We start from the raw sequence: 12612 nt of genomic DNA, 5'->3' as shown, positions 1-12612 counted from the left end.
GTCCCCCCAGCCTGTGATGTGACAGTTGGAAGCCTGTTTCAGGACTCTCTCCTTGCGTAGCGGCAGACAGGCGGGCAGGACGTGCCGACTGAACGCCACACATCGACCGCGGCCCTTCCCCGCCACTCCCGGCGACAGACGCACCAAGGCCAGGTCGTAGTCGTTGCTGTGGGAACGGTAGCTAGGGTGCAGGACGATCTGATCGACGGCGTACTCCTCCTCAAACTCCTCGGGAACCAGAGAATGGTAATCTCCAACCCTCACCTTGTACTGTTTAGTAATGTTACCATGCCTGGAGGAGAGAGGGGAGAGTTAACCAGAGAATGGTAATCCCCAGCCCTCACCTAGTACTGTTACCATCCCTGGAGGAGAGAGAGGAGAGTTAACCAGAGAATGGTAATCTCCAACCCTCACCTAGTACTGTTACCATCCCTAGAGGAGAGAGAGGAGAGTTAACCAGAGAATGGTAATCTCCAACCCTCACCTAGTACTGTTACCATCCCTGGAGGAGAGAGAGGAGAGTTTTAGAGTTTGATAGATCTGTAAAGTACAGAGTTTTAGTTTGGGGCGGCAGGTTAAGTGGTTAATTAAGAGCGTTGGGCCAGTTTGAATCCCAGAGATGACTAGGTGAAACATCTGTCGACGTGCCGTTGAGCAAGGCACTTAACCCTATTTGTTATCAGAGTGTCTAAATGTACCTGGAGACAGTACCTACCACTGTTCTCTGTTTCCTGTTTCCTGTCTGTCTATCAGAGTATCTGAATGTACCTGGAGACAGTACCTAACACTGTTCTCTGTTTCCTGTTTCCTGTCTGTCTATCAGAGTATCTGAATGTACCTGGAGACAGTACCTACCACTGTTCTCTGTTTCCTGTTTCTGTCTGTCTATCAGAGTATCTGAATGTACCTGGAGACAGTACCTAACACTATTGTCTGTTTCCTGTCTCTCTATCAGAGTATCTGAATGTACCTGGAGACAGTACCTAACACTATTCTCTGTTTCCTGTCTCTCTATCAGAGTATCTGAATGTACCTGGAGACAGTACCTAACACTATTCTCTGTTTCCTGTCTCTCTATCAGAGTATCTGAATGTACCTGGAGACAGTACCTAACACTATTCTCTGTTTCCTGTCTCTCTATCAGAGTATCTGAATGTACCTGGAGACAGTACCTAACACTATTCTCTGTTTCCTGTCTCTCTATCAGAGTATCTGAATGTACCTGGAGACAGTACCTAACACTATTCTCTGTTTCCTGTCTCTCTATCAGAGTATCTGAATGTACCTGGAGACAGTACCTACCACTGTTCTCTGTTTCCTGTCTCTCTATCAGAGTATCTGAATGTACCTGGAGACAGTACCTAACACTATTCTCTGTTTCCTGTCTCTCTATCAGAGTATCTGAATGTACCTGGAGACAGACCGTTAGTACCACAGCAGGACACAGTCCCTCCTACTCTGGGAGACAGACCATCAGTACCACAGCAGGACACAGTCCCTCCTACTCTGGGAGACAGACCATCAGTACCACAGCAGGACACAGTCCCTCCTACTCTGGGAGACAGACCATCAGTACCACAGCAGGACACAGTCCCTCCTACTCTGGGAGACAGACCATCAGTACCACAGCAGGACACAGTCCCTCCTACTCTGGGAGACAGACCGTTAGTACCACAGCAGGACACAGTCCCCCCTACTCTGGGAGACAGACCGTTAGTACCACAGCAGGACACATTTAACAGGACACAGTCCCTCCAACTCTGGGAGACAGACCGTTAGTACCACAGCAGGACACAGTCCCTCCTACTCTGGGAGACAGACCGTTAGTACCACAGCAGGACACAGTCCCTCCTACTCTGGGAGACAGACAGTCAGTACCACAGCAGGACACATTTAACAGGACACAGTCCCTCCTACTCTGGGAGACAGACCGTTAGTACCACAGCAGGACACAGTCCCTCCTACTCTGGGAGACAGACAGTCAGTACCACAGCAGGACACATTTAACAGGACACAGTCCCTCCTACTCTGGGAGACAGACCGTTAGATCCACAGCAGGACACATTTAACAGGACACAGTCCCTCCTACTCTGGGAGACAGACCGTTAGTACCACAGCAGGACACAGTCCCTCCTACTCTGGGAGACAGACCGTTAGTACCACAGCAGGACACAGTCCCTCCTACTCTGGGAGACAGACCGTTAGTACCACAGCAGGACACAGTCCCTCCTACTCTGGGAGACAGACCGTTAGTACCACAGCAGGACACAGTCCCTCCTACTCTGGGAGACAGACCGTTAGTACCACAGCAGGACACAGTCCCTCCTACTCTGGGAGACAGACCATCAGTACCACAGCAGGACACAGTCCCTCCTACTCTGGGAGACAGACAGTCAGTACCACAGCAGGACACAGTCCCCCCTACTCTGGGAGACAGACCGTCAGTACCACAGCAGGACACAGTCCCTCCTACTCTGGGAGACAGACCGTTAGTACCACAGCAGGACACAGTCCCTCCTACTCTGGGAGACAGACCATCAGTACCACAGCAGGACACAGTCCCTCCTACTCTGGGAGACAGACCATCAGTACCACAGCAGGACACAGTCCCTCCTACTCTGGGAGACAGACCATCAGTACCACAGCAGGACACAGTCCCTCCTACTCTGGGAGACAGACCGTTAGTACCACAGCAGGACACAGTCCCTCCTACTCTGGGAGACAGACAGTCAGTACCACAGCAGGACACAGTCCCTCCTACTCTGGGAGACAGACCGTTAGTACCACAGCAGGACACAGTCCCTCCTACTCTGGGAGACAGACAGTCAGTACCACAGCAGGACACAGTCCCTCCTACTCTGGGAGACAGACAGTCAGTACCACAGCAGGACACAGTCCCTCCTACTCTGGGAGACAGACCGTCAGTACCACAGCAGGACACAGTCCCTCCTACTCTGGGAGACAGACAGTCAGTACCACAGCAGGACACAGTCCCCCCTACTCTGGGAGACAGACCGTCAGTACCACAGCAGGACACAGTCCCTCCTACTCTGGGAGACAGACCGTTAGATCCACAGCAGGACACATTTAACAGGACACAGTCCCTCCTACTCTGGGAGACAGACCGTTAGTACCACAGCAGGACACAGTCCCTCCTACTCTGGGAGACAGACCGTTAGTACCACAGCAGGACACAGTCCCTCCTACTCTGGGAGACAGACCGTTAGTACCACAGCAGGACACAGTCCCTCCTACTCTGGGAGACAGACCGTTAGTACCACAGCAGGACACAGTCCCTCCTACTCTGGGAGACAGACCGTTAGTACCACAGCAGGACACAGTCCCTCCTACTCTGGGAGACAGACCATCAGTACCACAGCAGGACACAGTCCCTCCTACTCTGGGAGACAGACAGTCAGTACCACAGCAGGACACAGTCCCCCTACTCTGGGAGACAGACCGTCAGTACCACAGCAGGACACAGTCCCTCCTACTCTGGGAGACAGACAGTCAGTACCACAGCAGGACACAGTCCCTCCTACTCTGGGAGACAGACCGTTAGTACCACAGCAGGACACAGTCCCTCCTACTCTGGGAGACAGACAGTCAGTACCACAGCAGGACACAGTCCCTCCTACTCTGGGAGACAGACCGTTAGTACCACAGCAGGACACAGTCCCTCCTACTCTGGGAGACAGACCGTTAGTACCACAGCAGGACACAGTCCCTCCTACTCTGGGAGACAGACCGTTAGTACCACAGCAGGACACAGTCCCTCCTACTCTGGGAGACAGACCGTTAGTACCACAGCAGGACACAGTCCCTCCTACTCTGGGAGACAGACCGTCAGTACCACAGCAGGACACAGTCCCTCCTACTCTGGGAGACAGACCATCAGTACCACAGCAGGACACAGTCCCTCCTACTCTGGGAGACAGACAGTCAGTACCACAGCAGGACACAGTCCCCCCTACTCTGGGAGACAGACCGTCAGTACCACAGCAGGACACAGTCCCTCCTACTCTGGGAGACAGACAGTCAGTACCACAGCAGGACACAGTCCCTCCTACTCTGGGAGACAGACCGTTAGTACCACAGCAGGACACAGTCCCTCCTACTCTGGGAGACAGACAGTCAGTACCACAGCAGGACACAGTCCCTCCTACTCTGGGAGACAGACAGTCAGTACCACAGCAGGACACAGTCCCTCCTACTCTGGGAGACAGACCGTCAGTACCACAGCAGGACACAGTCCCTCCTACTCTGGGAGACAGACAGTCAGTACCACAGCAGGACACAGTCCCTCCTACTCTGGGAGACAGACCGTCAGTACCACAGCAGGACACAGTCCCTCCTACTCTGGGAGACAGACCGTTAGATCCACAGCAGGACACATTTAACAGGACACAGTCCCTCCTACTCTGGGAGACAGACCGTTAGTACCACAGCAGGACACAGTCCCTCCTACTCTGGGAGACAGACCGTTAGTACCACAGCAGGACACAGTCCCTCCTACTCTGGGAGACAGACCGTTAGTACCACAGCAGGACACAGTCCCTCCTACTCTGGGAGACAGACCGTTAGTACCACAGCAGGACACAGTCCCTCCTACTCTGGGAGACAGACCGTTAGTACCACAGCAGGACACAGTCCCTCCTACTCTGGGAGACAGACCATCAGTACCACAGCAGGACACAGTCCCTCCTACTCTGGGAGACAGACAGTCAGTACCACAGCAGGACACAGTCCCCCCTACTCTGGGAGACAGACCGTCAGTACCACAGCAGGACACAGTCCCTCCTACTCTGGGAGACAGACCGTTAGTACCACAGCAGGACACAGTCCCTCCTACTCTGGGAGACAGACCATCAGTACCACAGCAGGACACAGTCCCTCCTACTCTGGGAGACAGACCATCAGTACCACAGCAGGACACAGTCCCTCCTACTCTGGGAGACAGACCATCAGTACCACAGCAGGACACAGTCCCTCCTACTCTGGGAGACAGACCGTTAGTACCACAGCAGGACACAGTCCCTCCTACTCTGGGAGACAGACAGTCAGTACCACAGCAGGACACAGTCCCTCCTACTCTGGGAGACAGACCGTTAGTACCACAGCAGGACACAGTCCCTCCTACTCTGGGAGACAGACAGTCAGTACCACAGCAGGACACAGTCCCTCCTACTCTGGGAGACAGACAGTCAGTACCACAGCAGGACACAGTCCCTCCTACTCTGGGAGACAGACCGTCAGTACCACAGCAGGACACAGTCCCTCCTACTCTGGGAGACAGACAGTCAGTACCACAGCAGGACACAGTCCCCCCTACTCTGGGAGACAGACCGTCAGTACCACAGCAGGACACAGTCCCTCCTACTCTGGGAGACAGACCGTTAGTACCACAGCAGGACACAGTCCCTCCTACTCTGGGAGACAGACCATCAGTACCACAGCAGGACACAGTCCCTCCTACTCTGGGAGACAGACCATCAGTACCACAGCAGGACACAGTCCCTCCTACTCTGGGAGACAGACCATCAGTACCACAGCAGGACACAGTCCCTCCTACTCTGGGAGACAGACCGTTAGTACCACAGCAGGACACAGTCCCTCCTACTCTGGGAGACAGACAGTCAGTACCACAGCAGGACACAGTCCCTCCTACTCTGGGAGACAGACCATTAGTACCACAGCAGGACACAGTCCCTCCTACTCTGGGAGACAGACCGTTAGTACCACAGCAGGACACAGTCCCTCCTACTCTGGGAGACAGACCGTTAGTACCACAGCAGGACACAGTCCCTCCTACTCTGGGAGACAGACAGTCAGTACCACAGCAGGACACAGTCCCTCCTACTCTGGGAGACAGACAGTCAGTACCACAGCAGGACACAGTCCCTCCTACTCTGGGAGACAGACAGTCAGTACCACAGCAGGACACAGTCCCTCCTACTCTGGGAGACAGACCATTAGTACCACAGCAGGACACAGTCCCTCCTACTCTGGGAGACAGACAGTCAGTACCACAGCAGGACACAGTCCCTCCTACTCTGGACCGTTTGCTTTCCGATCTGAATATCTCGTTGTTCTCCAATAGATCGGTGGTTAATTGACCTGTTGTATCTTTAGGAGTGACGACATCATGTCCATATTCCTGCGTCTACATCCGTGTGTGTGTGTGTGTGTGTGTGTGTGTGTGTGTGTGTGTGTGTGTGTGTGTGTGTGTGTGTGTGTGTGTGTGTGTGTGTGTGTGTGTGTGTGTGTGTGTGTGTGTGTGTGTGTGTGTGTGTGTGTGTGTGTGTGTGTGAATGCCATCTCTATTACAGCAGTATTGAAAGGTGACACCTCAAATTCGGAAGTCCCCCATTTAGACTGTGAGTGTCGACCTGCAGAGATATCACGGCCTGCTAAAACTGCACTGGGTTTAAAAAATGGATGTCCCAGTCCCAGATTTCTCCTTTAACTTTCATCTGAGCCTGATCAGTCAACTGAAGAACCAGGGAATATCAGAACCTGATCAGTCAACTGTAGAACCAGGGAATATCAGAACCTGATCAGTCAACTGTAGAACCAGGGAATATCAGAACCTGATCAGTCAACTGTAGAACCAGGGAATATCAGAACCTGATCAGTCAACTGTAGAACCAGGGAATATCAGAACCTGATCAGTCAACTGTGAATATCAGAACCTGATCAGTCAACTGTAGAACCAGGAATATCAGAACCTGATCAGTCAACTGTAGAACCAGGGAATATGATCAGTCAACTGTAGAACCAGGGAATATCAGAACCTGATCAGTCAACTGTAGAACCAGGGAATATCAGAACCTGATCAGTCAACTGTAGAACCAGGGAATATCAGAACCTGATCAGTCAACTGTAGAACCAGGGAATATCAGAACCTGATCAGTCAACTGAAGAATCAGGTCTATAATCTCTAGTCTAAATTATAAAGCACTTCAAAGGGCTGGTTTCCCCAGATACATACAGATGAACTCTAATTCTGGACCAGACCTCTCCTCTCCTCTCCTCTCCTATAATATAATAATATATGCCATTTAGCGGACGCTTTTATCCAAAGCGACTTACAGTCATGTGTGCATACATTCTACGTATGGGTGGTCCCGGGAATAGAACCCACTACCCTGGCGTTACAAGCGCCATGCTCTACCAACTGAGCTACAGAAGGACTCCTCTCCTCTCCTCTCCTCTCCTCTCCTCAAAATGATTATGGACCATCATTTCAATAGAGGATTGTGAAAATGATTTGATCTGATCTGGTTTCCCCAGATACATACAGACGAACCCTAATTCTGGACCAGCATTTCAATCGATGATTGTGAAAATGTGTTTAATTAAATCCAGGACAACAAATCCTGTTGAACGCACCCATACAGCAATTCACTAATGTAGACATTGAATGTATCATATTGAATTACTTCATGTATATTTATCTGAATCAGATATTAATACTGAACTGGTTTTAGGAAATGGTTTTAGGAAACTGGTTTTAGGGAACTGGTTTTAGGAACTGGTTTTAGGGAACTGGTTTTAGGGAACTGGTTTTAGGAACTGGTTTTAGGGAACTGGTTTTAGGGAACTGGTTTTAGGAACTGGTTTTAGGAACTGGTTTTAGGGAACTGGTTTTAGGGAACTGGTTTTAGGGAACTGGTTTTAGGAACTGGTTTTAGGGAACTGGTTTTAGGAACTGGTTTTAGGAAACTGGTTTTAGGAACTGGTTTTAGGAAACTGGTTTTAGGGACTGGTTTTAGGAACTGGTTTTAGGGAACTGGTTTTAGGAACTGGTTTTAGGGAACTGGTTTTAGGGACTGGTTTTGAATGCTTCTGCTGGTCTTTCTCTCAAATCGAGAAACACTGAGACAGAAATGCACTCTGGCACTCTGTGTGTGAGTGGAGTCTAAGAATGTGTGTGTGTGTGAGTGAGTGTGTGTGTGGGTGAGTGTGAGAATGTGTGTGTGAGTGTGACCTGATCTGTCTCTGGTTTTTCATAACAAACTCAAACATTTGAAAATATCCCAGATAAAATCTGTAGAGGGGCTGAGAGACACAGTATTTATATCGAACTCAGATCATCACATGCAACATGGAGATATGCATCACACTCAAAATTGGCTCCCCGCAACTTAACCTCACAGACAGACAGACAGACAGACAGACAGACAGACAGACAGACAGACAGACAGACAGACAGACAGACAGACAGACAGACAGACAGACAGACAGACAGACAGACAGACAGACAGACAGACAGACAGACAGACAGACAGACAGACAGACAGACAGACAGACAGACAGACAGACAGACAGACAGACAGACAGATGAATGACAGATGTTGATGAAGTGACTAGATTACTGTCTCAAACTAGATGTTGATGAAGTGACTAGATGAATGTTGTGTTGTCTGTCTCTCTAAACTAGATGTTGATGAAGTGACTAGATTAATGTTGTGGTGTCTGTCTCTCTAAACTAGATGTTGATGAAGTGACTAGATGAATGTTGTGGTGTCTGTCTCTCTAAACTAGATGTTGATGAAGTGACTAGATGAATGTTGAGGTGTCTGTCTCTCTAAACTAGATGTTGATGAAGTGACTAGATGAATGTTGTGTTGTCTGTCTCAACCACTGTCTGGTTTGAGTTACCTCTTAAAGCAGTGAGGTGAGTTACCTCTTAAAGCAGTGAGGTGAGTTACCTCTTAAAGCAGTGAGGTGAGGTGAGTTACCTCTTAAAGCAGTGAGGTGAGTTACCTCTTAAAGCAGTGAGGTGAGTTACCTCTTAAAGCAGTGAGGTGAGTTACCTCTTAAAGCAGTGAGGTGAGTTACCTCTTAAAGCAGTGAGGTGAGTTACCTCTTAAAGCAGTGAGGTGAGTTATCTCTTAAAGCAGTGAGGTGAGTTACCTCTTAAAGCAGTGAGGTGAGTTACCTCTTAAAGCAGTGAGGTGAGTTACCTCTTAAAGCAGTGAGGTGAGTTACCTCTTAAAGCAGTGAGGTGAGTTACCTCTTAAAGCAGTGAGGTGAGTTACCTCTTAAAGCAGTGAGGTGAGTTACCTCTTAAGGCAGTGAGGTGAGTTACCTCTTAAAGCAGTGAGGTGAGTTACCTCTTAAAGCAGTGAGGTGAGTTACCTCTTAAAGCAGTGAGCTGAGTTACCTCTTAAAGCGGTGACGTGAGTTACCTCTTAAAGCAGTGAGCTGAGGTGAGTTACCTCTTAAAGCAGTGAGCTGAGGTGAGTTACCTCTTAAAGCAGTGAGGTGAGTTACCTCTTAAAGCAGTGAGCTGAGGTGAGTTACCTCTTAAAGCAGTGAGGTGAGTTACCTCTTAAAGCAGTGAGGTGAGTTACCTCTTAAAGCAGTGAGGTGAGGTGAGTTACCTCTTAAAGCAGTGAGGTGAGTTACCTCTTAAAGCAGTGAGGTGAGTTACCTCTTAAAGCAGTGAGGTGAGTTACCTCTTAAAGCAGTGAGGTGAGGTGAGTTACCTCTTAAAGCAGTGAGGTGAGTTACCTCTTAAAGCAGTGAGGTGAGGTGAGTTACCTCTTAAAGCAGTGAGGTGAGTTACCTCTTAAAGCAGTGAGGTGAGTTACCTCTTAAAGCAGTGAGGTGAGTTATCTCTTAAAGCAGTGAGGTGAGTTACCTCTTAAAGCAGTGAGGTGAGTTACCTCTTAAAGCAGTGAGGTGAGTTACCTCTTAAAGCAGTGAGGTGAGTTACCTCTTAAAGCAGTGAGGTGAGTTACCTCTTAAAGCAGTGAGGTGAGTTACCTCTTAAAGCAGTGAGGTGAGTTACCTCTTAAAGCAGTGAGGTGAGTTACCTCTTAAAGCAGTGAGGTGAGTTACCTCTTAAAGCAGTGAGGTGAGTTACCTCTTAAAGCAGTGAGCAGTTACCTCTTAAAGCAGTGAGGTGAGTTACCTCTTAAAGCAGTGAGGTGAGTTACCTCTTAAAGCAGTGAGCTGAGGTGAGTTACCTCTTAAAGCAGTGAGCTGAGGTGAGTTACCTCTTAAAGCAGTGAGGTGAGTTACCTCTTAAAGCAGTGAGCTGAGGTGAGTTACCTCTTAAAGCAGTGAGTACCTCTTAAAGAGTGAGTGAGTTACCTCTTAAAGCAGTGGTGAGTTACCTCTTAAAGCAGTGAGGTGAGTTACCTCTTAAAGCAGTGAGGTGAGTTACCTCTTAAAGCAGTGAGGTGAGTTACCTCTTAAAGCAGTGAGGTGAGTTACCTCTTAAAGCAGTGAGGTGAGTTACCTCTTAAAGCAGTGAGGTGAGTTACCTCTTAAAGCAGTGAGGTGAGTTACCTCTTAAAGCAGTGAGCTGAGGTGAGTTACCTCTTAAAGCAGTGAGCTGAGGTGAGTTACCTCTTAAAGCAGTGAGGTGAGCTGAGTGAGCTGAGGTGAGTTACCTCTTAAAGCAGTGAGCTGAGTTACCTCTTAAAGCAGTGAGCTGAGTTACCTCTTAAAGTGAGTGAGGTGAGTTACCTCTTAAAGCAGTGAGCTGAGGTGAGTTACCTCTTAAAGCAGTGAGCTGAGGTGAGTTACCTCTTAAAGCAGTGAGGTGAGTTACCTCTTAAAGCAGTGAGCTGAGGTGAGTTACCTCTTAAAGCAGTGAGGTGAGTTACCTCTTAAAGCAGTGAGGTGAGTTACCTCTTAAAGCAGTGAGGTGAGTTACCTCTTAAAGCAGTGAGGTGAGTTACCTCTTAAAGCAGTGAGGTGAGTTACCTCTTAAAGCAGTGAGGTGAGTTACCTCTTAAAGCAGTGAGGTGAGTTACCTCTTAAAGCAGTGAGGTGAGTTACCTCTTAAAGCAGTGAGGTGAGTTACCTCTTAAAGCAGTGAGCTGAGGTGAGTTACCTCTTAAAGCAGTGAGCTGAGGTGAGTTACCTCTTAAAGCAGTGAGCTGAGGTGAGTTACCTCTTAAAGCAGTGAGCTGAGGTGAGTTACCTCTTAAAGCAGTGAGCTGAGGTGAGTTACCTCTTAAAGCAGTGAGCTGAGGTGAGTTACCTCTTAAAGCAGTGAGGTGAGTTACCTCTTAAAGCAGTGAGCTGAGGTGAGTACCCAACAGGAGCTGATGAGAGTCGCTCCACACACCAACCTTCCGTCCCCCCGAGAGCCTCTGAGACGCACCGCAGCCTGCCATGGCCAGCCTCCCCTACACACACACACACACACACACACACACACACACACACACACACACACACACACACACACACACACACACACACACACACACACACACACACACACACACACACACACACACACACACACACACACACACACACACGGACACAACTACAACACCCAACATACAACACACGGATAAAAATAATAATAATATACTAGAACTACAACACCCAACATACACGGATACCCAACTACAACACCCAACATACAACATACACGGATACTAATAATAATAATAATATACTAGAACTACAACACCCAACATACACGGATACTAGAACTACAACACCCAACATACAACATACACGGATACTAATAATAATAATAATATACTAGAACTACAACACCCAACATACAACATACACGGATACTAATAATAATAATAATATACTAGAACTACAACACCCAACATACACGGATACTAGAACTACAACACCCAACATATACTGATACTAGAACTACAACACCCAACATACACGGATACTAGAACAACCACACCCAACATACACGGATACTAGAACTACAACACCCAACATATACTGATACTAGAACTACAACACCCAACATAAACTGATACTAGAACTACAACACCCAACATACACGGATACTAGAACTACAACACCCAACATAAACTGATACTAGAACTACAACACCCAACACTGATACTAGAACTAACATACTAGAACTACAACACCCAACATACACACATACTAGAACTACAACACCCAACAACACACCATGTATATAATTAATACATCTGTATTATATTAAACTACAACACCCATCAACACACCAGTATATATATGTAGTTCTCTCCTCCTATGATTCTGATTCTGGATTATATTAAACTACAACACCCATCAACACACAGGTATATATATATATATGTAGTTCTCTCCTTACCTCAGTGAGTTCTCTCCTCCTATGATTCTGCGTTGGCGTGTATGTATCAGCCTCAACCCACAGACAGGACTAACACAGACTCCTACCGACACAGACAGACATTAGTATCTAACACAAACAGGATCTGACACAGACAGACAGTTAGTATCTAACACAGACAGACAGTTAGTATCTAACACAAACAGGATCTGACACAGACAGACAGTTAGTATCTAACACAGACAGACAGTTAGTATCTAACACAGACAGGATCTAACACAGACTCCACCGTACCTAACACAGACAGACAGTTAGTATCTAACACAGACAGGATCTAACACAGACTCCACCGTACCTAACACAGACAGACAGTTGGTATCTAACACAGACAGACAGTTAGTATCTAACACAGACTCCACCGTACCTAACACAGATAGACAGTTAGTATCTAACACAGACAGACAGTTAGTATCTAACACAGACAGACAGTTAGTATCTAACACAGACAGGACCGTTAGTACCTAACACAGACTCCACCGTAC

At 48.2% G+C, this 12612-nt stretch overlaps 1 long non-coding RNA gene across 1 annotated transcript; it reads right to left on the bottom strand.

The window, feature by feature from the left end:
- Positions 1-12159, bottom strand: LOC124028509. Its single transcript, XR_006837602.1, has 3 exons — positions 12092-12159; positions 11028-11150; positions 1-292 (listed from the first exon to the last, which is right to left on the bottom strand). It is a non-coding gene; the product is annotated as an uncharacterized LOC124028509 (long non-coding RNA).
- Between the last annotated feature and the right edge of the window lie 453 nt (positions 12160-12612).

Source organism: Oncorhynchus gorbuscha, unplaced genomic scaffold (genome assembly GCF_021184085.1).
Source record: "Oncorhynchus gorbuscha isolate QuinsamMale2020 ecotype Even-year unplaced genomic scaffold, OgorEven_v1.0 Un_scaffold_4340, whole genome shotgun sequence".
Taxonomy (NCBI): Eukaryota; Metazoa; Chordata; class Actinopteri; order Salmoniformes; family Salmonidae; genus Oncorhynchus; species Oncorhynchus gorbuscha.
The sequence above is the reverse complement of the archived record's forward strand: the minus strand, read 5'-3'. Positions and strand labels throughout refer to the sequence as shown.